Raw genomic sequence first — 25,166 nt, forward strand, 5'->3', positions numbered from 1 at the left:
ATTTAAAGGTGAAGAAAAGACGATCTGAATCTCAAAGGACTCAGAGAATCCTATTTCAGCTTGTGCCCTAGTTTGGATTCTACTCTGCCAATTAAAATTTGGAGCAAGAAATTGCCTAAGGCCATGTGACTAGGTCACATGGCCCTTTCCCCCTCCCCTTCACATGTCCTTCTTCCCTCCAATCACCCTCCCCCCTCACTGATAGTTGTGTTATTCCCCTCTGAAATGAACTGGGCATTTACTCTTCAGATATATGGAGTCAAATCGATTGGCCAGAGAGTATGGCAGATAATCGAAAGGCAAATGAGCAACCAGAATTTTATGTCAGATATTTCCCCAAAATGCAGTTGATCATTTTAAACAACGCTGACTACTTAAACTTCCCCATCTCCATATCCTAATCAGTGTGCTAAATACAGTGACTGTTTAGAAGGATCTGAAGTCAATTATGGTTAACTCCTGATTTTCTGGTCTAATGGGGACCAGGGAGAGGATAGATCATATAAATCAATCAACGGTATTTACTGAGCACTTACTGTTTGCAGAGCACAGTACTAAGCTCTTGGGAGAATACATAAAACAGAGTTGGTAGTCACCTTCCCCACATAAAGTCAGTAATGGCTTCATTGTTTTCTCCTCCCAAACATCACACCAGGGCTATTAACAAGAAGCAGAAGATTTGAGGTTCACCTCCTCTCTCTGTCCCCGCCTACTTTTAAGTGGGGATTCCAACAAGCAAAAGAGGAGGTGGAAAGAGCAGCCGTAGCAAAGGCAAATCAAATGTTGTGAATAATCCACAAACTGGAAATCGGCCCCTAAGAAATTGAGGGTGACTGACTTACAGGAATCTGCCCCATGACTTTTTCTCTGAATCTCGCTCCACTTTCGCTGAGCAGAGAAGATAAGGTATTGTGCCATAGTTCAATTTTGTCAGCTCAGATTCTGGTCATAAAGACTCAGAGATGGTGATTTCTGAAAGCCTTTTTCAAAAAAAATCACCCAAACAACTTTCATAATTCTGTCTCAGTCATTCCAGAGTGTTTCAAGGAGTAAACGGAAATGAAAAGTATCTTGAATTAATTTTGCAAGAAATGTATTGTGACTGGAGCGATTACATATTCGTCCCTTAATTGAATAAAGTAAATGGACCACGTGACAAGACGGATATCGAGTTTTCTTCCTAATATGACCTGGGCCGATTAGAGAGAGCCTGAGAAGCAACATGGCCTAGTGGAAAGAGCACGGTCCTGGAAGTCAGAGGACCTGGGTTCTAATTCTAGCTGTGTCACTTATCTGCTGTATGACCTTGGGCAAGTCACTTCATTTCCCTGTGCCTCAGTTACCTCATGTATAAAATGGGGATTAGAGCTGTGAGCCCCATGTAGGACATGGACTGTGTCCAACTTGATTAGCTTATATCTACCCCAACCCTTAGTACGGTGCCTGGCACGTAATAAGAGTTTAACACACTTTTTTTAAAAAAGTCTGAAAAGCAGTCAACTCATGTCTAGCCAGATTTGACTTTGAATAAGCTGATTAAACCAGGTGATTATACATTCTGTATGCTCCAACTCTACCTGGAAAATCACTATGGAATGTCTTAAAGCTGTTACGTTGCTGGCTCTCTGAATAGTGAGTCTTCTGCCTACTGTTTCAAATAACTCCCCAGAGACAAACCTAAAAGCTGCTTCCTCTCCTACATCCAGCTGCTCACAAATGCTGGGCAATTGACATGAATATTCTGTCCAGGAAATAAAAGCAATGAAGCTCTTTAAAAACACCTCCTCCGACACACATTGAAAAAGTGGGATGGGCAGATGAAACAAAGCCTCCACTTTACCAGTGGAGACTCACTGAAGCAGAGAAGCAGCGTGGCTCAGTGCTTTGGAGCACGGAGCACGGGCTTTGGAGTCAGGGCTCATGAGTTCAAAATCCCAGCTCTGCCACTTGTCGGCTGTGTGACTGTGGGCAAGTCACTTCACTTCTCTGTGCCTCAGTTCCCTCATCTGTAAAATGGGGATTAAGACTGTGAGCCCCACGTGGGACAACCTGATTCCCCTATGTCTACCCCAGCGCTTAGAACAGTGCTCGGCACATAGTAAGCGCTTAACAAATACCAACATTATTATTATTATTATTATTACTGAAAACGCACCTCCTGGAGAAACGTGTAACTTCGCTTTCATCCCGGACAGGATTATTTCAACCTGTTTTGAACCAACAGCTTTCGACGCCAAGATTCTGGCACAGACTCGCATCCTGTAAACATGGGCAAGGAGGAGAAGTTGTTAAAGAGAGGCGGGACTTCCGATGGGATTTCGTTGTGGGCGGGGAATGTGTCTGAATGTGTCTAATGTGTCTGTACCCTCCCAAGCACTTAGTACAGTGCTCTGCACACAGTATGGGCTCAATAAATACTATCGATGGATTGATTAGTCTACTGTAATCCATACTATCGAATTCTGCCCAGTTGAAAGGAAGTGGAGGATGAAGCAGTTGTCCAGTTAATTTACTCTTTGCCGACAACTCATCCAGTTCATTTAGATCCAAAAATTCACTTTGGGGCCTGAGGCAGATCCAGCCAGTCACAATGTCGTCTTGACTATAACCCAATTAACCTTGTTAGGCTAAATGCTATGGGTGAGCAAGATATTCCCAGAGTATAAATTGATGTACTTTGGCAGGCGTGTGACCTCTTTTAGGTCACTAATGTACCATTTAGTGGTTCACGCTGAAAATTATTAGCAAAGGATAATACTACTGCACTGGCAAATTTAGCCAATCAGTGGTTATGGAAGTTGAAAGAAGAAAGAAAGAGTTAGAGAAACTGTACATGGTGAACACGGAGTCCATCCCAAAGTACTTAGGATATAAGTCAATAATCAATCATTTATTGACATTTATTGGCATTTATTGAGCACTTACTGTGTACAGAGCATGGTACCAAGTGTTTGGAAGAGCTCGATACAACAGAGTTGGTAGACACATTCCCTGTCCACAGTGAGCTTTCAGTCTAGAGGGGGAAACAGACATGAATATAAATAATTTACAGATATGTACATGTGTGCTGTGAGACTATGGGCTGGGGTGAATACCAAATGCCCAAAGAGTAGAGATCCAAGTTATCAGACGACACAGAAGAGAGAGGGAGTCGGAAAAAAGGGCTTAATTGGGGAAGGCCTATTGGAGGGGACGTGTCTTTAATAAGACTTCAAAGGTAGGGAAAAAGCGGGAATAGCAGTGGTATTTGTCAAGCACTTACTGTCTGCCAAGCACATGGGGAAGATACAAAATAATCAGGTCAGATACAGTCCCTGTCCCACATGGGGCTCACTAAGTAATTAATAATAATTTGTGGTATTCTTTAAGAACCTACTGTGCGTCAAACACTCTACTAAGTGCTGATGTGAGTACAAAATAATCAGGTCAGACAGGTCAGTAGAAGGGAGAACAAGTATTTAATCCCCATTTTACAGATATGGAAACTGAGGTGCTTTGAAGTTGTGACTTCCATGATAATACTTAGCCTACTTAGAAATGTTCTTTCTCATAACCAACTCTTATACATTCCAAGCGCTTAGTACAGTGTTCTGCACATAGTAAGCGCTCAATAAATACTATTGAATGAATGAATAAACAAGGAAAGTGTATCTTCTTGGTCTCAGTGTAATCGCAACTAAGGGCAGTTTCTCAAAGAAGCTCTTTCACTCAAAACCTGTTTTCATAATGGCCATTTCCCCTCAACACACAGATTTTGTTTCATCTTGTTCTCATTTGTGATTGATTTTTATCCAAATAGGAGAAAATAAATTTTAAAAGTACTTACCTGAATCAGTTTGCATCCAAGTATGGATCTTCTAGGGCTCCACTAGTCTGTACTAGCTCTTGACCATCTGCAGCCGCTGTTTTTTTAGTATTATTATTATTTCTGTAGTATTTGTTAAGCACCTATGTGTCAAACGCTGTTCAAAATACTGGGATAGATAGAAGTCAATTAGGTTAGACACAGTCCCTGTCCCGCAAGGGGCTCACAGTCTAAATAGGAAGGAGAACCGGAGCACTGAGGCACAGTTAAGTGACTTGTCCAAGGTCACATAGCAGAAACGTGGCAGAGCCGGGATTAGAACCCAGGTCCTTCTGACTCCCAGGCCCTTGTTCTTTCCACTAGGCCATCATGCTTCAATAATCAGGTCCATGCTGCTTCAATAATCAGGTTGTCCCACATGGGCCTCACAGCCTTAATCCCATTTTAAAAATGAGGCAACTGAGGCACAGAGAAGTGTCTTGCCCAGGGTCACACTGCAGAGAAATGGTGGAGCTGGGATTAGAATCCAGGACCTTCTGACTCCAAGGCCCATGTGCCTTCCACTAAGCCATGGTGCTTCTCAAGTTCCAACATTTGCAAGGTTCAGGCATGTGGGTAGAATGCTCCTCCTCCCCTGAGACATTGGGGTTCCCATGGTCCCCTGCTCCACCTCAGGGAAAGATTTGACTATTGGGAACAGATCTTCTGAACTTTTAGAATATTAAGAAGGTCATGGCATGGATGCAGATATGACCTTGATCTGAATGGTGAGGACCCTGAAATCCCATTGCTCTTTTTGTGTTTGTCATCATCTTTGTCTTTTGCATCTTTTTCAGCCTTTCCTTACGTGCCTATTGCCAACATGTTCTCCCTCACCTTCTTAGTTTGTGAACTCCTTGAGGCTATATATATATATATATATATATATATATATATATATATATATACACCTCATCTATGTACTTCTTTCCCAGTACTTAGTACAGTGCTTTGCACACAAGCGCTACATAAAAGCTATTGCCACGGCTATACCAGGCAATGCATCTCCACAATAATTGCTCTCCCTGCTAGATTGTAAACTTCTTGAGGGCAGGGATCACATACACTAATTCTGTTGTACATTCCCAAAGGTGCTCAGTAAATATTCCTGATTGATCATTAAACTCTTTGTGTTGCTCCCTCTATCTTAAAATGCCTTCTCTGCAGGAGAGTGAAGAAAGCCAAGGTTCTCTTATTTCTCCTTGTCGGAGGAAGGAATGCCCCCTATTAGCAAAATGAATTAGCAAGATGAATAGTGAGCCTGTACTCCTCCTTGTCTTGTCTTATGCTGTCGAGTTGCCTCCGACCCATAGCGACTCCATGGACAAATCTCTCCCAGAACACCCCATTTGCAATAGATCTGGTAGTGCATCCATAGAGTTTTCTTAGTAAAAATACAGAAGTGTTTTACCATTGCCTTCTTTCATGCAGTAAGCATGAGTCTCTGCCCTCGACTCTCTCCCATGCTGCTGCTGCCCAGCACAGGTGAGTTTTGACAGTGCTTGGCACATAGTAAGCGCTTAACAAATGCCTTCATTATTATTTGTAGCGTATTGCCTTCCTCTCGCTAGCCACTGTCCAAGCTAAGAATGGAACGGGTAGGCCTCTGCTTGACTCTCCCTCTCGTAGTCGAGACTGGTAGAGTACCGGAAACTCTCCAGGTGCCACCCTGAGAGGGGGTACCCCTCCTACAGGGTCCATAATTCCCATATTGCAATGGGTGCTACGCTCACATTCCCTTAGTCTGTAAGCCCCGGATGTGACATGGACTGCATCCAACCTGATTATTTTGTATCTACCCCAGCACTTAGTACAGGGCCTGGCACATAGTAAGCACTCAACAGATACCACAAATATTATTAGTGTCCTTGTTGGGAAACACTGAGTCAATTTTCCTATTAGGCTGATTGTAGAAATGATAGAAAGGTAGAGGACTTATCTTTAGGGAATAATAGACCAGAAAGAAACTTGGAGGGCCTATTTATCTCCCCTCCACCCTGACCCCAAACCTCCCCGTCTCTGGGAAGGACTGCACTTAAAAAAACCTCCTTTAGTAACACATTTCAGTCGCTTGGACTGCCGAAGTCGTTCTCTTCCGTAGGCTAAGTAAGCTTTAATTCCTTTAGCCTTTCCTCCTAGGCCACTGACAACGATGAAATGTCAAAGCAGCAGCCAGCTGTGCCAATATCCACAATGGTATCCTCACTAGGAAGGAATTCTCTAATAGTGTTAAGAGCAATCGATGTAACTCCCTTCTTGAAACTTGGAGAAGCAGAATCTACTAGTTGATGCCTACTGTTTTCTCTGCTGAAAGTGAGTTTCACTATAGCAGTCAGTCAGTCAGTCAACAAATGTTTATTCAGTTTGAGGTGGGACCAAAGAGACACACCTTGTGATGAAATTCCCTAATTAATGAGGCTATAACCCTATTACCAAATGTTCTTTCTCTGTGGCACCTTCTATACTCATTTAGTGTGGGCAGGGATGGGTGTGCTCATTGAAAGAATTTTCACAATGCCAGCAAAAACTGAACAGTGAAGAAATTGGGGTATTTTCTTCGCAAAGGTCACTGCTCCTGCCAGGTACAGGCTAGCCCCATTCCACAGCTTGACTGAGCATACCATAGAGTGGAGGAGCTGGAGGAGGAGGAGGAAGGAAATGCTAAACACCCAACAGAATCTCTACAATCTCTATAAATAACGACTTCTAGATAAGTGCTGAGAGAGGAGCGAGACATTTCCCAGGGACAACTAAAGGCATGTGAGGCCTTAAGAAAGACTTTCTGATACTGAGGCCAGAAACAAGCCTCTGTGAGCTCCAGCCTCCACATTCATTCATTCATTCATTCATTCGTATTTTTTGAGCACTTACTGTGTGCAGAACACTGTGCTACGCACTTGGGAAAGTACACTATAACAATAAACAGACACATTCCCTGCCCACAACAAGTTTACACTCCACACCGGGAGCAGGGAGCTGGAAACAGCAGGTCTTCCAGACTGTCTGGAAGTTGGGAAGCTGAGGCAGTTGGGCAGCAAAACCCAAGGAAGGTCAATCAGTTCTGCTCCTTCTTAGTATTGTTCACCTATTTTGTACTTTATTTTTGATTCCTGTACTTTTAAATGCTCCGATTGTCTCTCATATTCGTCTGTCCTTCCCCATGTGGGATTATGAGCTCCAAGTAGGACTTGGGACTATGTTGAAATATTTTATCTTGCATTCAGCCCAGCACTTAGCACAGGGCATGGCACATAAATAAGTGCTGAATGAATAGCATAACTAAGTAGATTAGGCTGTCAGTTACTTGAAGGCAGGGATGGTGTCTTTTACTTTCAGTGTGCCTAGCACAGAATGCTGCATGCTCTCCCCACCTTCAAATCACATCTTCTCCAGAGGCCTTCCCTAACTAAACCCTCATTTCTTCTTCCCTCTCTCCTCTGCATCACCTAAACACTTGGATCTGTTCCCTTCAAGCACTCAATATCAATCAGTTAATGGTATTTATAGAGTGCTTATTGTGTGCAGAGCAACGTACTGAACACTTGGGAGTGTACGATTCAACAGAGTTCGTCCACAGGATCTTTGCCCACAAGGAACTTACAGACTAGAAGGGGAGACTGTCCATCCCACCTTCAGCCCCACAGCATTTATGAACATATGTGTCATTTATTTTAATGTCTGCCTCCCCCTCCAAACCGTAAGCTCCTTGTGAGCAGGGAACGTGTCTACCAACGAGTCTAGTTGTGTTGTACTCTCCCAAGTTCTTAGTACAGTGCTCTGTACACGGTAAGCACTCAATAAAAACCATTGATTGATTGACTGATTGCATTGCTGCTGCTGCTGAAGATAGCATTTGTTAAGCACTTACTATGTGCCAAGCTTACTGTTCTAAGCGCTGGTTGTGGTCATTGCCTCTAGGTCAGAATTTTCTGCCTCTCCTGTTTCACTCTAGACACTGCCCCTTCGATCTCACATGGCAGTCTGCCCAAACCTTGAAAGGAGCACTCTATTCAGAGCTTTAGATAATGGGAGGTGACTGGCATATTTTATTTATTCTTGGAAGGATGAACACAGCGAAAGACTCATCGGGATGATTAAGGAATGCAGAGAGGAGAGAACTACAGCCAGTGGAACAATCATTCATTAATGCGAACATGCCTTTTAACAGTGGAGGAACAAGGCTGAGGCTGAATGAAAATCCCAAGACAGGCCTCTTGGGGGGAAAAAAAAATGACTTACAGAACGGGTCCCCAACAATGGAACCAAGGGGCGGGGAGAGATCACTCCATTAGGCAGCTGTCAGCACAGAATGCTGGACAGTTTAGTGGAGTTAGGGAAACTCCTTAATTACAGATTCATGGACTGCACTATCTGACGCCTTCTTCCTAGGTTTTGATATATGGGAGAGGTCAAGGTCTGGCCTGGATAGAATACGATTAGGACATCTTCATTCACTCCGAAGGGGATGAAACGCGTCATCTTTATTGATTCATCCTCGAGGATCACTGAGCACTGAAATTGCTGAAGTAAAGCTGGGTTCCCACTGAATTTGCAGCCAATCCTACCCCTCTGTTTAAACCAGAAGGCTAATTAGCTCATCTATCCCTTCCGCATCCTAAGTGGTCTGAGTTTACCTCCAGGAAGATGGTACAAACTGTCAAATTACAGAGTTTTGAGGAGGTCCTCTCCATACTAATGGTAGTAATGATTGTATTTATTAAGCGCTCATTTTTTATGGTATTTATTAAGTTTTTACTAGTTAGCAGGCAATATACTAGCCTCTGGAGTAGATCAAAACTAATCAGATTGGACACAGTCCGTGTCCCACATGGGGCTCACAGTCTTAATCCACATTTTACAGATGAGGTAACTTGAGGGACAGAGAAGTGAAGTGACTTGCCCAAGGTCACCCAGCAGAAAAGTGGCAGAGCTGGGATTAGAACCCAGATGCTGGCAACTCAAATCACCATAATAATAATCACAATAATATTCACACATCATTCGCCTCCTCAAAAACCTGTAATGGTTACCTATTTCTCTTCCACTGATACCAACATTCCTAACAATTGGCTTTCAGGTTCTTTGAATGTCTCCCTCTTACTTACTTGCTATCTTCTGTTATACCTAGCTTGCACTCCATTCCTTCCAAGAAAAATTCCTAATTCTATTTTGCCTGGGACCCTCCCACAGACCCACTACTCACACCTTTTCCCCATCTGTGGAACTCCCACCCCCATTTAAATCCACCTAACCTCTTCCTACTACACCCTCAAAGCCTCCCCCAAAAGCCACTTCCTCCAGAAACATTTCCCAAATTATCCCTACCCTTGGGCGCAAGTCGCTCCATCATTCACATTAATGCTCGCGTACATTGTTTAGATGTTGATTTAATTGTTTACTTTTGTTTTGATCATCTGTCTCTCCATTTGCCCAATTCCATTTTTGACGACTTGTGCCTCACGGTCTCTCCCATAAGACTGAAAATGGCTTGGGGAAATTTTACGCCATCTGGTAAATATTCCCAAGAGACTAGCATAGTGCTTTTATACATAGTAGGTATCAATAAATGCTGCTGTTGTTGTTGATGATGATACTGATGGTGAGATTCCATTCATGAGTTGTTGAAAGGCAACACTCTCCCAACCACTTAGTACAATACTCTGCACATAGTAAACACTCAATAAATATGACTGAGTGAATCGATTGATTAAAGACAGTCTCTTCCTCCCAGTGCCTATGTAACTATCACAGGACACTTTTTCTAACCACACACCCATCCGTAAAATAAATAATAGCAGTGCCCTGTGCCAGTGAATAAACTGAATACTTGATAATCAGGACGATGACAAAGGGCAATCTTTAGGTGAACATACGTTTTGCATGCAAAGGACACATTTTTTCGGCGGATGGCTAATATTGATTGCTGGAGTGCCTCAAGGTGAGACAGCTATTTATCTGCCTGCTCAGTAGATTTCCCCATAGGGTTATAGCTCATATTCATTCTCCTTCAAAATTTTATTGCTTATTTTTTTCAAAGTGACCACTTGAATATTTTCCTCTTTGCTTTATTGTATTGATGCAGTTAATAAAGTAGGGATTTGAGTTGGAATGTGGAGTGCTTTTGGAAATTGATATTAAGAAGCTACCTACGTATAAAGACAGACACTGTGAGAAAGAGCAGAGAGCACAGCTCTAAAGGAGAAACACATTACCAGAAATCTCTGATAAGAGTGAGCAGTAAACAAAATAACAGAGCCCACCCCACAACCTCTCGCCCCACCAACCTTCTAGTAAAGATGATTGGATTGGGGTGAATTGATGGGGGTTCCCTCATCCCTCCAAAAGCCCTCCACCCTAATAGTAAACAAGTAAAAAGGAGTAGGATAATGGGGAGATCTTTCTCCCCACATAGATGCTTAACTAAGGAGACAACAAGTTGGGGTGATACACTAGGTTTGAAGGTAGGCCATAAAGATTATAAGCAAAGTAGAACCCTGAGTGATGAAAGGCAATTGGCTGAGCCTTCGTCAAGAGGAGTGGGCTGAGCCAATTGAGAGCATACGGGATGCGTTGGGAAAGGGTTTGGAAGTAAGGAATAGACATGGGAGTGTGAAGGATTGAAAAACATAAATATATCCTCCGTTCAAGGTGTGTGGTTATTCCTCTCCCAAGTGGCTACCCACGGCACCTAATGCTGGTTGTCAGAATAAACTTGATATACTCTACTGACCCCCAAATGAACTCGAGATCTTCCTCTAGACTGATTACCCTCGGGGTGAAGGTTACAGTAGGATGAACTACAAGGGAGGACAGGCTAGAGACCCCTCCATCAAAAGCCTGGGGTTTGATTTTCCATGCCCTTCTCTTCCAACATGCCTGGCCCCTTTGAGCTCTCATTTTCTCTTTCCTTTCTCTCCCCTGCTTCCTTACTTAAATATTTCCTAACGTTAGCCACTCCATGACAGAACCTTGTTCTGCTGCACAGTCAGCTCTTTGAAGGAAGGGCCCTTTAACAAAGTAACAACAAACAAGGAACCAATACTCTTTTTCTTTCCTTTGTGGAGAGCTTACTGGGCCTCTTAAAAAATCCTCAAGAGAGGAGAGATTAATCTGTAAAGGGGTCAGAATCCGGCCATCGAAAACAAGTTCCGGCACCTAAAATCTCATGAGGCAACACACCACATTTGCTTGGGTATCTGTGCGGTTCTTTTTTCCACTTAAAATGTGGTAAACCCAAAATGTTTGTGCCCAAAAGAAAATTGCTAAACGTGCATTTTAGATATCTGGATCAGTAACAGTATTGATACTGTTGCAGAGAGCCACCTAAGGAACATGCAGAAGTATCAAATATAATCCCTACCCTGGAGAAATAATCAGCAGTATTGAATGCCTACTATGTGCAGAGACCTGCTCTAGGTGTTTGGGAACATAAAGGAAAAGTACAGAGACAGGGTCCCCGCCCTCGAGGAACCTACAGTCTCAGGGGGGAGGCAGAGAGACACGAATTGCCAAACATACAATAGATAAAAGAGCCAGACCATATATACCAATAACAAAAGGGCAAAACAGACAATCCAATTAAGGAAGAAACAGATGAATGTCATGGGAGCTGATGGGGTGACATGATCAAGTAGGTGGAGGGACTAGCTAGGGAATTGAAATGAGGAATAGATAATAGGTAAATCAACATGAAAATAGATGTGACCAATTAACACAAGTGGATAAAAAAAATTAGAAACAAATAAGCTCTTCATGGGCAGGGAGTGTGTCTACCAACTGTTATAATCTCCCACATGCTTAGTAGGGTGCTCTGCAGGTGGTAATAGCTCAGTAAATAGCACTGATTGATAACAAATGAACAGCCAAGAATATGAGTGCTGATTAGATTAGGGTAGGGAATTAGAGTTGCTTGTTTTGGAAGACTTTCTCATAAAGTAGGGCTCCGGAGAGGAAAGGAGGGATACATTTTCAAGATACTGTTATCTTAGAACTTCATCATTGCCATTCATTTTTATTGGGTCTCGTTTAAAGAGAAAAGGTTGGATGTGAAGGGCAATGGACATTGAACAAGCTTCAGGTCTTATTCAGAAACAAAGTTTACTCGCACTACATTGTTCATAGCGTCTTCCAGGACCCTAATTTCAATGTACAGCAGGAATTTTCCTTTGCTCTCTGAGTTCTGACAGTTCACTTTCATTTTTTAATGAAGCAGTAGAGGAAACATTGGAATATGAGAGGCCCTCAACTCAATATAGTCAGCAAACAAGCTTTAAATCCTGGAAGAGCTTCCCTTACTGGTGCTAGCTTCCAAAGGATCAAGAAAAATGAGCTCCCAGTACTCATCATTTTTTCTGTGGTATTTGTTAAGTGTTTACTTTGTGCCAGACACTGTACTAAGCACTGGGGTAGATACAAGGTAATCAGGTTGGATACAGTCCACGTCCCAGTCTTAATCCCCATTTTACAGACAGGGTAACTGAGGCACAGAGAAGTTGTGACTTGTCCAAGGTCACACAGGAAATGAGAGGCAGAGCTGGGATTAGTACCCAGATCCATCTGACTCCCAGGCTTGTGTTCTATCCACTAGCCCACACTGTTTCTCCCGAGATTTCTCCAAGAGAGTAATCTTGTCTCCCTCCCTGCTGAATCGCTTCTAGAACATTGCCATCGATGGATTGATTTCCCCAGAGGAAGGCATTGGATGACTAATTTACTGCTACCCACTACTGCAGAGAGAAAAGGATTCTGGGCCTGATTAACTTTTCAGGATCAACCAAACTTTTTCAGTAGTCAGAATGTAGTTCTGCTGATGGTGTCAAACGTTTTTGTACTGCCTAAGGATGTTTTACGGAAGTCTTAATATTGAAGCATTTTGCCTTATCTGTAAAATGGGGATTAAGACTGTGAGCCCCACGTGGGACAACCTGATTACCTTGTATCTACCCCAGCGCTTAGAACAGTGCTTGGCACATAGTAAGTGCTTAAATACCATCATCATCATTATTATTATTATTATCCTCTAACTGTTCCTGACCCCCCAGACATCACTCCTCCTCAGGATGACACTGACTTCTCTGCCACTGTCTTCTGAGGGGAACTCATCTTCTCCCATTCCTCCTGACTTAGAGGGACAAGGTGAAAAGTCAGCCTTCTCCTCACCATTTCAATGCATTTTTGCACCTTTCCCCCACCCTACTCCCTCTCCTCCAAATACCATCATCATCATCATCATTCCTCAACTCTTTCTTTGAAGCCCACATTAACAGCTCCTACTGGGGGATTGAGCTGTCTTTCTCTCCTTCCCTACACTGATCCTCGAGGACTTTGATATCCATATAGATGTTCCCTGTGACCTTCCAGCTACCCGCTTCCCCTCACCCCTCCCGGTCCACTCCACCTCATCCACTCACCAACTTGAGCACACACGGGACCCCATCATCACTAGTCACTGTACCATCGCTAATCTCACCAACTCTGAATGACCACTTTCTGACCACAACCTCTGTATCTGTCTTCTCACTCACGCTCCCCTTCCCGAAAAAAAGTTCTCCCCCTGCACAGGGAACTCCAATCTCTAGACCATGTCCACCTATCCCAAGACCATCATCCTCCATTTGGCCTCCTTAACCAAACTTCCCTCTTGTCTCTCCTGTTGGACTGTAAGCTCCTTGAGGGCAGGGATCATACTTACTAACTCTATTGTACTCTGAAGCATTTAGTACAGTGTTCCGCACAGAATGTCTTGTTGAGTCATTTCCGACCCATAGCGACACCACGGACACACATATCCCAGAACGCCCCCTCTCCATTTGCAATCGTTCTGGAAGTGTATCTGTAGATTTTTCCGGGTAAAAATACGGAAGTGGTTTCCCACTGCCGCCTTCCGCCAGTAAACTCGAGTCTCTGCCCTCGATTCTCTCCCATGCCGCTGCTGCCCAGCATGGATGAGTTTTGACTTGTAGCAAAGCTAGGAATGGAATGGGTAGGCCTCTGCTTGACTCCCTCTTCTGTAGCCGAGATGGGGAGAGTATTGAAAACTCTCCAGGTGCGATCCTGAGAGGGGACTCAATACTAATGATTGATATGATGGAGATGTGACTGAGGTTACTCTTCATGTCATATATCCCCCTGGCCAAGCACTATTTCACCTAAACACTGGCATACTCACAACTTTATTCATATACATAGCTCCTTCTCCTTCTTACTCCCGCCTATAAATTATTTTAGCGTCTTTATTATTGTGAGCTCCTTAAGGGTGGAGATCATGTCTACTAACTATTGTACTCTCCCAACTGCTTAGTACAGTGCTCTGCACAGCAGACCGCAAGCTACTTGAGGGTAGGGATCAGGTCCTCTAACTCTATTGCTCTATACACTGTAGATGTTCAATAAATAAAGACTGAAGCAATAATAAAACAAGAGAGAGAAGGTGGCAATCAGAAAAGGCCCTCCCAGGCTTCTAAAAATATGGACCCTCTTGGGTTTAGCGATTGCTTCTCTACTATTACTAACATTTGGCCAGTCCACTATTTCCCATTTGCAGTCATTTGAATAATTCTGAAATTCAGAGGCGGCCGCTCCTTGCATCATATTGGAATCATATATCACCATTAGTGTCCGATGCTCTCAAGAACACCCCGTGCCTCCCGGCACTTCAGTGATGTATGGGCATTCGAAATGACTCATCCTCATGAAATATCAAGGTGCAGCCCGCATCTCCTAGGGCCATTAATGGAAAGAAATTCAGGCCTTGAGCCAGCTAGATCCACTGATTTCCAGCTCCTCTGTTTCTGTAGTCTAGGAATGTGGCAAAGGACACTCTCTCTGTTTTCTCTTATACAGGGCAAGTTGTCAAGGAGAGGAAATTAACATCACCAGTTGCTCTTTAGTACCTGTTCGATTCATTTGCAGGTATTGTGGATGACTAGCGAAAAGAGATTCATTTTAAAGAATTCAAAATGGAGATCCCTCACATCCAGCCAAGGTTGGCATCAGAGCAGATAAGTCTCTGTTCAGAGTAGGTCGGTATATTTTCCGGAAGTTCCAAGCACCTCAAGAGGGAGGGATTGGAACACAAAATTCCTGATTCTGTACCTCTATTCTGGCCATAATAGCTTGTCGCCACTAAAATTCATTCATTCATTCATTCAATAGTATTTATTGAGCGCTTACTATGTGCAGAGCACTGTACTAAGTGCTTGGGATGAACAAGTCGGCAACAGATAGAGACAGTCCCTGCCGTTTGACGGGCTTACAGTCTAATCGGGGGAGACGGACAGACAAGAACAATGGCACTAAACAGCGTCAAGGGGAAGAACATCTCGTAAAAACCGATGGCAACTAAATAGAATCAAGGCGATGTACAATTCATTAACAAAATAAATAGGGTAACGAAAATATATACAGTTGAGCGGACGAGTACAGTGCTGTGGGGATGGGAAGGGAGAGGTGGAGGAGCAGAGGGAAAAGGGGAAAATGAGGCTTTAGCTGCGGAGAGGTAAAGGGGGGATGGCAGAGGGAGTAGAGGGGGAAGAGGAGCTCGGTCTGGGAACGCCTCTTGGAGGAGGTGATTTTTAAGTAAGGTTTTGAAGAGGGAAAGAGAATCAGTTTGGCGGAGGTGAGGAGGGAGGGCGTTCCAGGACCGCGGGAGGACGTGACCCAGGGGTCGACGGCGGGATAGGCGAGACCGAGGGACGGTGAGGAGGTGGGCGGCAGAGGAGCGGAGCGTGCGGGGTGGGCGGTAGAAAGAGAGAAGGGAGGAGAGGTAGGAAGGGGCAAGGTGATGGAGAGCCTTGAAGCCTAGAGTGAGGAGTTTTTGTTTGGAGCGGAGGTCGATAGGCAACCACTGGAGTTGTTTAAGAAGGGGAGTGACATGCCCAGATCATTTCTGCGGGAAGATGAGCCGGGCAGCGGAGTGAAGAATAGACCGGAGCGGGGCGAGAGAGGAGGAAGGGAGGTCAGAGAGAAGGCTGACACAGTAGTCTAGCCGGGATATAACGAGAGCCCGTAATAGTAAGGTAGCCGTTTGGGTGGAGAGGAAAGGGCGGATCTTGGCGATATTGTAGAGGTGAAACCGGCAGGTCTTGGTAACGGATAGGATGTGTGGGGTGAACGAGAGGGACGAGTCAAGGATGACACCGAGATTGCGGGCCTGCGGGACGGGAAGGATGGTCGTGCCATCCACGGTGATAGAGAAGTCTGGGAGCGGACCGGGTTTGGGAGGGAAGATGAGGAGCTCAGTCTTGCTCATGTTGAGTTTTAGGTGGCGGGCCGACATCCAGGTGGAGACGTCCCGGAGGCAGGAGGAGATGCGAGCCTGAAGGGAGGGGGAGAGGACAGGGGCGGAGATGTAGATCTGCGTGTCATCTGCGTAGAGATGGTAGTCAAAGCCGTGAGAGCGGATGAGTTCACCGAGGGAGTGAGTGTAAATGGAGAACAGAAGAGGGCCGAGAACTGACCCTTGAGGAACTCCAACAGTTAAAAGATGGGAGGGGGAGGAGGCTCCAGCGTAGGAGACCGAGAATGATCGGCCAGAGAGGTAAGAGGAGAACCAGGAGAGGACAGAGTCCGTGAAGCCAAGGTGAGATAAGGTATGGAGGAGGAGGGGATGGTCGACAGTGTCAAAGGCAGCAGAGAGGTCGAGGAGGATCAGAATGGAGTAGGAGCCATTGGATTTGGCAAGAAGGAGGTCACGGGTGACCTTAGAGAGAGCAGTCTCGGTAGAGTGGAGGGGACGGAAGCCAGATTGGAGGGGGTCTAGGAGAGAATGGGAGTTAAGGAATTCTAGGCATAAGTGAGTGTGATATTCGTAAGACTTGTTCAAATTGCTCGTAAGGAATCCTTAACCTTTTATAGAGAAGCAGCGTGGCTCAGTGGAAAGAGCATGGGCTTGGGAGTCAGAGGTCATGGGTTTGAATTCCGGTTCTGCCCCTTGTCAGCTGTGTGACTGTGGGCAAGTCACTTAACTTCTCTGTGCCTCAGTTACCTCATCTGTAAAATGGGGTTTAAAACCGTGAGCTTCACGAGGGACAACCTGATCACCCTGTATCTCCCCCAGCGCTTAGAACAGTGCTCTGCACATAGTAAGCGCTTAACAAATACCAACATTATTATTATTATATGAAGAAATTTGGAATTTCAGTCATGCTCTGCACATATTAAGCACCTAACAAATACCATCATCATTATTATTATTATTATCAGACCAGTCCTTTTCCCAGACTTTGCTTGGCACACCATGGAAGGTAAATATGAAAAGGGTACTTAAGGGCCTGTGTCAGCGCTTAGAACAGTGCTTGGCACATAGTACACGCTTAACAAATACCATCATTATTTAGATGGGAGCTACCAGTTCAGACATTCCCTTCTACTTAGACTTTGAGCCCCATGAGGGTCAGGGACTGTGTCTGATCAGATTAAGTTTTTTTTAAAAGGCATTTGTTAAGCGCTTACTAAGTGCCAGGCACTGTACTAAACACGGGGGTAGATAACAAGATAATCAGGTTGGACACAAGTCCCACATGGGGCTCACAATCTTAAGCCCCATTTTACAAATTAGGTAACAGTCATGGAGAATAATAATAATAGTAATTGTGCTATTTGTTAAGTGCTTACTATGTGCCAGGCACTGTACTAAGTTCTGGGGTGGATACAAGGTAATCAGGTTGGATTAAGTCCCTGTCCCCCATGAGGCTCACAGTTTTAATCCCCATTTTACAGATGAGGTAACTGGGGCACAGAGAAATTAAATGACTTGCCCAAGGTCACACAGCAGATGTGGCGGAGCCGGGAATAGAACCTATGTCCTCTGACTCCCAGGTCCATACTCCATCCACTAGGCCACGTTGCTTCTCGACTTGTATTTACCCCAGAGCTTAGAATAGCGTTTGACACCTAGTATGTACTTAACAAATACCATCATTATTATCAAGAGGGCCAGTTCCAATATCATAGGATGGTGATTTGAAAGGACTTCTAGTGTGTGGGTAGGGTTAGACTGGATTCAAACTCTCGGTAAAGAGCTCTGCTTAGGCTAAGTTGGACCCAAAATGGCCAGACTGGGCTAGGTGGAGTCAACCTGCCCCCTTTTCAGATTTCATCGAGTCAGGGGATCACTGCCTCCCTGAAAATAGTGGCAGGGTACATTCTATCTCCCTAGCAGGACCTATCCACTGCTGATCAAGAGGGAGCTCTGGGCAAAGTGCTGACCACTGCCAGCTATGGCAGAGATGAGATGATGTGCCAACCTCTGGTGGGTGAACGTCTGGTTCCGATTCCTGGCCGAACTGTTTCCTTTAGTGAAGATGAAAGGAATCTCTAATCCAGAATTCTTTCAGTACTGTACTTCAAAGCGCCTGCTGTTTTCTGTTTTCCCTAGCCTTCCATCATGCTGTTTATCAATTATCGATACTTCTCTTCAGCTTTCTCCCTCAACTTAATGGCAAGTTAAGTAATTAGCTATGCCAGAGAAGTACAGGACAGGTTGGCAAAATCCAATGACGGTTCAAAATGTGTTTGTCAATGTAATGAGATCCTGCTTTGGGCTCCCTTTCCCAGAGTCTCTGTAGAAGCACACTATACCACAAACAATTTCACAGGTAATTTCAGTTGCCATCAGGGGATAGGATATGACTCACAGTGGAAAACACGCTCAGCTAAAGAGTGCTTAAATTTGGTCTGATTCACAAAGCATCTAAACTCCTTGTGGGCAAGAAACGTGTCTACCAACTCTGACGTATTATACTCTCCCAAGCATTTAGTAGAGTACTCTCTCTGCACACATTAAGTGCTGAATAAACACCACTGATTGATTCATAGTTGGAAAGTGTTGGGTTTTTCATCTTTGAATGGTATTTTTTAAGTGCTTACTCAAGCACTGTACTAAGCACTAGGGTAGATAGAAGGTTGGACACAGTCCCTATCCCACATGGGGCTCACATTCTTAATCCCCATTTTACAGATGAGGTAACTGAGGTACAGAGAAGTGAAGTGACTTGTCCAAGGTCACCAGCAGACAAGTGGAGGAGCCAGAATGAGAACTCAGGTCCCTTCTCACTCGCAGGCCTGTGCTCTATCCACTAGTCCATGCTGCTTCTAAAGAGAATGTGTTTCCACCCTGTCTCAAAGATGATAACCACTGCGCTCCAGAAAGGAAATGCTTATCTCAGTATCATAATGAGTTTTGTTTTGTTTTTTTACCTCAGCCAGGACCCAATCTGTCCACAGTAGAAAAACCAAGGGAAAACAATGTCCCACAGAGACAATAAACAGCAATCGCAGCAGAGAATACTAGGGCCCTGCAAGGCATAGAATGGATATAGAATTTGTCTTACCTCACAGAATGAAACTGGACTTTTTGATGGGCTATTCTCAGAGAAAGGTGCAGGCTCCGTTTTCTTCTAGAGATGCTTTTTCTCTTTAGCTGTTCTGTGGCCTGAAAGCCTATTGAGGAAAAGATTAACCCAAGGAGATGGTTAAATAGTTTAAAATCTTTGCTGGTAATGCCAAGTTGGGAAAAAGCAGCTTAGACCCGCTTTAAAGCTCTCAATCACCTTGCCCCCACCCACCTTACCTCACTGATTTCCTACAACTCAGCCTGCACGCTCTGCTCCTCTTAACCCCATCCTTCTCACTGTGCCTCCATCTCATCTATCTCATGGCCAACCCCTAACCCTAACCCTCCCTCTGGCCTGGAATTCCCTCCCTGCCCTTCAGATATGACAAACCACCACTCTCCCCATCTTCATAGACTTATTATTATCACGTCTCCTCCAAGAGGCCTTCTCCAATGAAGAACTCATTTCCCCTACTCCCTCTCATTCATTCATTCATTCAATAGTATTTATTGAGTGCTTACGATGTGCAGAGCACTGTATTAAGTGCTTGGAATGTACAAATCGGTTACAGATAGAGACAGTCCCTGCCCTTTGGCGGGCTTACAGTCTAATCAGGGGAGATGGACAGACAAGAACAGTAGCAGTAAATAGGATCAAGGGGATGAACATCTCATTAAAACAATAGCAAATAAACAGAATCAAGGTGATGTACATCTCATTACCAAAATAAATAGGGTAATGAAAAGATATGCAGTTAAGCGGACGAGTACAGTGCTGAGGGGATGGGAAAGGAGAGGGGGAGGAGCAGAGGGAAAGGGGGGAAAAGAGGGCTTAGCTAAGGAGAGGTGAATTTGGGCGGGGAGTAGAGGAAGCAGAGGGAAAAGGGGATCTCAGTCTGGCAAGGCCTCTTGGAGGAGGTGAGCTTTCCCTTCTGCATCATCTATGCACTAGGATCTGTACCCTTTAAGCACCTCTTACCCTTTGGATATTTACCCCACCCTCCGGCCCACATCATTTATGTACATAACCGTAACTTATTTTAACATCCGTCTCTCCCTCTACACTGTGAGCTCCTTGTAATAATAATGATGATGGTATTTGTTAAGTGCTTACTATGTGCAAAGCACTGTTCTCAGCGCTGCGGGGATACAAGGTGATCAGGTTGCCCCATGTGGGGCTCACAGTCTTAATCCCCATTTTACAGATGAGGTAACTGAGGCACTGAGAAGTTAAGTGACTTGCCCAAAGTCACACAGCTGACAAGTGGCAGAGCCGGGGTTCGAACCCATGACCTCTGACTCCCAAGCCCGTGCTCTTTCCACTGAGCCATGCTGCTTCTCTAAACAGGGAACATTTCTACCAACTCTGTTCACTTGTACTTTCCCAAGCACTAAGTAGAGTGCTCTGCACACAGTAAGTGCTCAATAAATATCACTGATTGATCACGACCGCTTAGAAGAATCCATGTGAGGAAAAGAGTACGTGGCAGAGAGAGAGGCCTACACCAGTTCCTGCCTGATCACACTGACAGCTACGCAAGGGTCGATGAATCCTGAGTCACCTGCTCTTCATTTCAAATGAGGAAGAGTTAGATAATACGTTCATTTTATTCAATTTATATCATGCAGCTCTGTTCAACCAAACAAGGTACCTAGAAAGCTAGTGTTTGTTGAACAGTGCTTTTCTAGTCTTTCAAACCAACTAAACTACACACCATAAATAGTCTTCCAGGAGCTTTTGAATGCTATTGATACTATGCATTGGCCTCTAGAAGCCCACCTACGATTGAGTGACGTGTGCCAATCTATATCAGGGAAACTATGCGGTTTACCTATAGCAACATGGAACTGAAAGTTGCACCAAATTTGACCACTATATTGACCAATGATGCACTGATAGATGAAGGAATAGAAAACCGAATGCAAGCCAAGTCGTCTTTTGAGAGATCAAAGTAACGCCATAAACAGGGCTTCAAGGTCCAGAGCGAGCTAAAGATCTGTACAACAATGGTATGGTCTGAGGGGTTTTTCCTGCTACAGGATTTGGTCTTGCCCTTCATCCAGCTTCCAAACAGTTTAATCAACCTCCCCTATGAGTTATTTAGTATTCCATTTTCCTCCTACTCAATTTTTTTTAAATAATACCACTCGAAATATATGCCAGCATTGTCAATGACCAGCCTACATCTATTTCTCTCACTGATTATAAGTGCTTTTTCAAGGGTTGTTTTTACTGTAGGAAGCTTATTACACAGCTTGCAACAGAAAATTTGCATTACTGTATTTGTTCTTACTGTTTTGTCTGAAATTATCCTTCAGGGTATTAGAAAGGCTTGGTGACCAGAAATGACAAATGACCAATTTATAGTGCCTGTTTAAAGGTCGAACTGTAATTTCATACAAGAATTCAAAGTAGAGTAGTCAAATACACTTAATAGAAATACTGAATAGAGAAAATCAAATCCAGAAGGTCAGTATGCCTGTTGGGGTAGGTGTGAAGCAACAACACGACTGCAAGCTCTAAATGGAACAAGCTTTGAACCAGTCATCCAACTTCCTATATATCTGCGGCACCCAGACCTGTGATAGACTACACATCCGGCTTCTCGAATTCACCACCCCTCAGCGGACCCTTCCCAGAATCTCTTTCCTAATGGACCATCTTTAGGGTAGGACAAAGTTTTACTCTTAGGCCATTCCTCGCCCTAAGTCAATTGGCCCATTCCCTAATCCCAGATCAGACTCTGTTCCTCAGGTAACCCCTTCCTGCCACCCTCGCTTCCACTAGGATTAGGAGATGTATCTCTTATATTATCATATTGCACTTTTCCAAGTACTTTATACATTGCTCTGCACATAGTAAGCTCTCAATAAAATACAGCTGCTCGACTGACTTCCTTTAGTTGACTGCTAAGCATTCCTCTTGCGAGCTCTCTTGCTTACCCGCTAACTCTCCAATGTGGAATCCAAGATCCTTGAAGGCAGGGGTCATATCTATTAGTTCTACTGCACCTCTGCATGAGCTCTGCATACGATAGGTGCTCAATAAATATAACTGTCAGGAATTCAATCTTCTCTAAGGACACACTCTTGCTATTCCCAGTTATATCCTTGTTCTTCCTCCTGCTCCCTCTGTTGGTAATAATAATAATAATGATGGTATTTGTTAAGTGCTTACTATGTGCAAGGCACTGTTCTAAGCGCTGGGGGGATACAAGGTGATCAGGTTGTCCCACGTGGGGCTCACAGTCTTAATCCCCATTTTACAGATGAGGGAACTGAGGCACAGAGAAGTAAAGTCACTTGCCCAGAGTGACACAGCTGACAAGTGGCAGAGCAGGGATTAGAACCCATAACCTCTGATTCCCAAGCCCGGGCCCTTTCCACTGAGCCACGCTGCTTCTGACAATTTATGTCTGCCTTCGCTCCTGTTCATGAGCCCCAAAGTGTTGCCGGTGAAAATCCAGATATCAGGCCAATCTCGGCCACTTCGAGCTCATCCTCGAACATAGGAAGCAGCATGGTGTAGTGGATAGAGCACAGGCCCGGGAGTCAGAAGGTCATGGATTCTAATCCCGGCTCTGCTGTGTATCTGCTGTGTGATCTTGTGTGAGGCACTTAACTTCTCTGTGCCTCAGTTACTTCATCTGTAAAAAATGGGGATTAGGAGTGTGAGCCCAATGTGGGAGGAGGACTGGCTCCACCTGATTAACCTGTACTACCCCAGGGCTTAGAACGGTGTTTGGCGCATAGTAAGCACTTAACAAGTATCATACTTATTATTATTATCCTTATGTGCTTTAACTCTGCCGGGCAAAATTATTTCTCCATCCTTATTGACTCCCATGTTCATTGCCCTCACCAGTTGTTCCAGATGTTTAACTCCCTCCTCAAGTTCACTGTCTCCCCACCTCCCCCATCTCTTGCTCCTAATGATCTGGCCACATACTTTATGGAGAAAATTGAAACCATCAGGCGCGATCCGCCTAAAATCTCCCCTGCTCCTCTGCAGGCCCTCCCTCCTCCTGCCCCTTCTTCAACTCTCCCATCTTGCCCAGCGGTATCTCAAGAAATCTCTTGCCTTCTCTCGGAATCCACCCTCTCCACCTACAACTCCAACCTCATTTCTCCACACCTTATCAAAGCACTTGCCCCCTCCCTTCTTCCCTCTCTGACTGCCATCTTCTACTATTCGCTCTCCAGTGGCTTTTTCCTCACTGTTTTCCTCCTCTCTTTCTGGCCACCCATTCTCAGTTTCTTTCATGGGCTCCACCCTTGCCTCCCACCCCCTAATTGTGGGAGTCCCTCAAGGTTCAGTTCTGTGTTCCCTTCTATTCTCCACCTATGCTCATTCCTGGATGACTCATCTGCTCCCATGGCTTCAATTACCACCTCTACGCGGATGATTCCCAAATCTACACCTCCAGCTCAGATTTCTCTCCCTCTCTGAAATCTCGCATTTCCGCCTGCCTTCGGGACCTCTTTTCTTGGATGTTCCACTACCACCTCAAACTTAACATGTCCTAAACAGAACTCCTATTTTCCCACCCAAACCCTGTCCTGCCCATGACATTCTCTCATGACAGCACCACCATCGTTCCTTGCTCACAAGCCCAGAACCTTGGCATTACTCTCCGCTCATCTCCCTCATTCAACTCACATATTCAACTTGTCACTAAATCCTGTGGGTTCAACCTTCACATCGTTAAAATCCACCCTTTCCTCTCCATCCAAACTACTACATTAATCCAAGAATTTATTCCATCCCACCTTGACTACTGCATCAACCTTCTTGCTGACCTCTCTGCCTCACTCTCCCCACTCCAGCCCATACTTCACTCTGCTACCCAATCATTTTTCTTCAAAAACATTCAGTCCCCGTTCCTCACTCCTCAAGAACCTCCACTGGTTGCCCATCCACCTGGCGCATCAAACAGAAACTCTTTACCTCCGGCTTTAAAGCCCTCAACCACTTTGCCCACTCCTACCTTACCTTGCTGCTTTCCTACAACCCACTTCGCTCTCAATCTACCCACTGAACCTCTATTTTGTCTATCTCACTGCTGCCCTCTCGCCCACATCCCAACTCTGGCCTGGAACACGCTCCCTCTTAATATCTGACAGATGATCACTCTCCCCACCTTCAAAGCCTTATTGAAGGCACATCTCCTAGAGGGCTTCCTGACTAAGCCCTCATTTCCTCTTCTACCTCTCCCTTCTGCCCCACCTTTGCATTTGGAGTTGCATCCTTTATCCACCCCTTCCTCAGCCCCACAGCAGTTTTGTACACTTATCTGTCATTTATATTAATGTCTGTCTCTCCCTCTAGAGCGTAAGCTCACTGTGGACAGGGAGCACGCCTATCAATTCTGTTAGATTGCACATTCCCAAGCACTTAGAAAAGTGTTCCGCACACAGTAAGCACTCAATCTATGCAATTGATTGATCGATTGTCTCCCCCCATTGGATTATCAGACTCCTGTGAGGGCAGGGGCTATCCCTTTTGCTTCTGGTGCATTTGTTACAGTGCTCTATGCCCAATTGATGCTCAGTACATTCCATCAACGAATTTAAATCTTAATACAAGGCATGTTGGGGTGAAATTCAGGAAAATATCATAACATAGTTGGTACTTGGAAAACACTATATTATATGAAACCAATTTGCAGGAGTCATTGAATCAGATTAAATTTTTGAATTCCCCTATTTTTCATCAATTCTAAGACATATTTGGACCAGTATTTAACAACAATATTTACTACTACATTTGAATGTAGATCTGCCCTCCTGTTTGCTTAAGCATCTTTATTCCTTTACTCTCATCTGCGTTTATGCCTTCCTGCAAGCGTCAGTAGATCGGTCCGTGTCTCCTTGTGGATCTGTTTCACGTGGGTTTAATTCTGGTGTCTCGACTTGCCTCTACCTAAAGGAGGATGTTCAAATTATTGGCTGATGGCAAAATTCTCTGGGCAAACAACACCCTGGCCA

The sequence above is a fragment of the Ornithorhynchus anatinus genome, chromosome X3, assembly GCF_004115215.2.
Source record: "Ornithorhynchus anatinus isolate Pmale09 chromosome X3, mOrnAna1.pri.v4, whole genome shotgun sequence".
NCBI lineage: Eukaryota > Metazoa > Chordata > Mammalia > Monotremata > Ornithorhynchidae > Ornithorhynchus > Ornithorhynchus anatinus.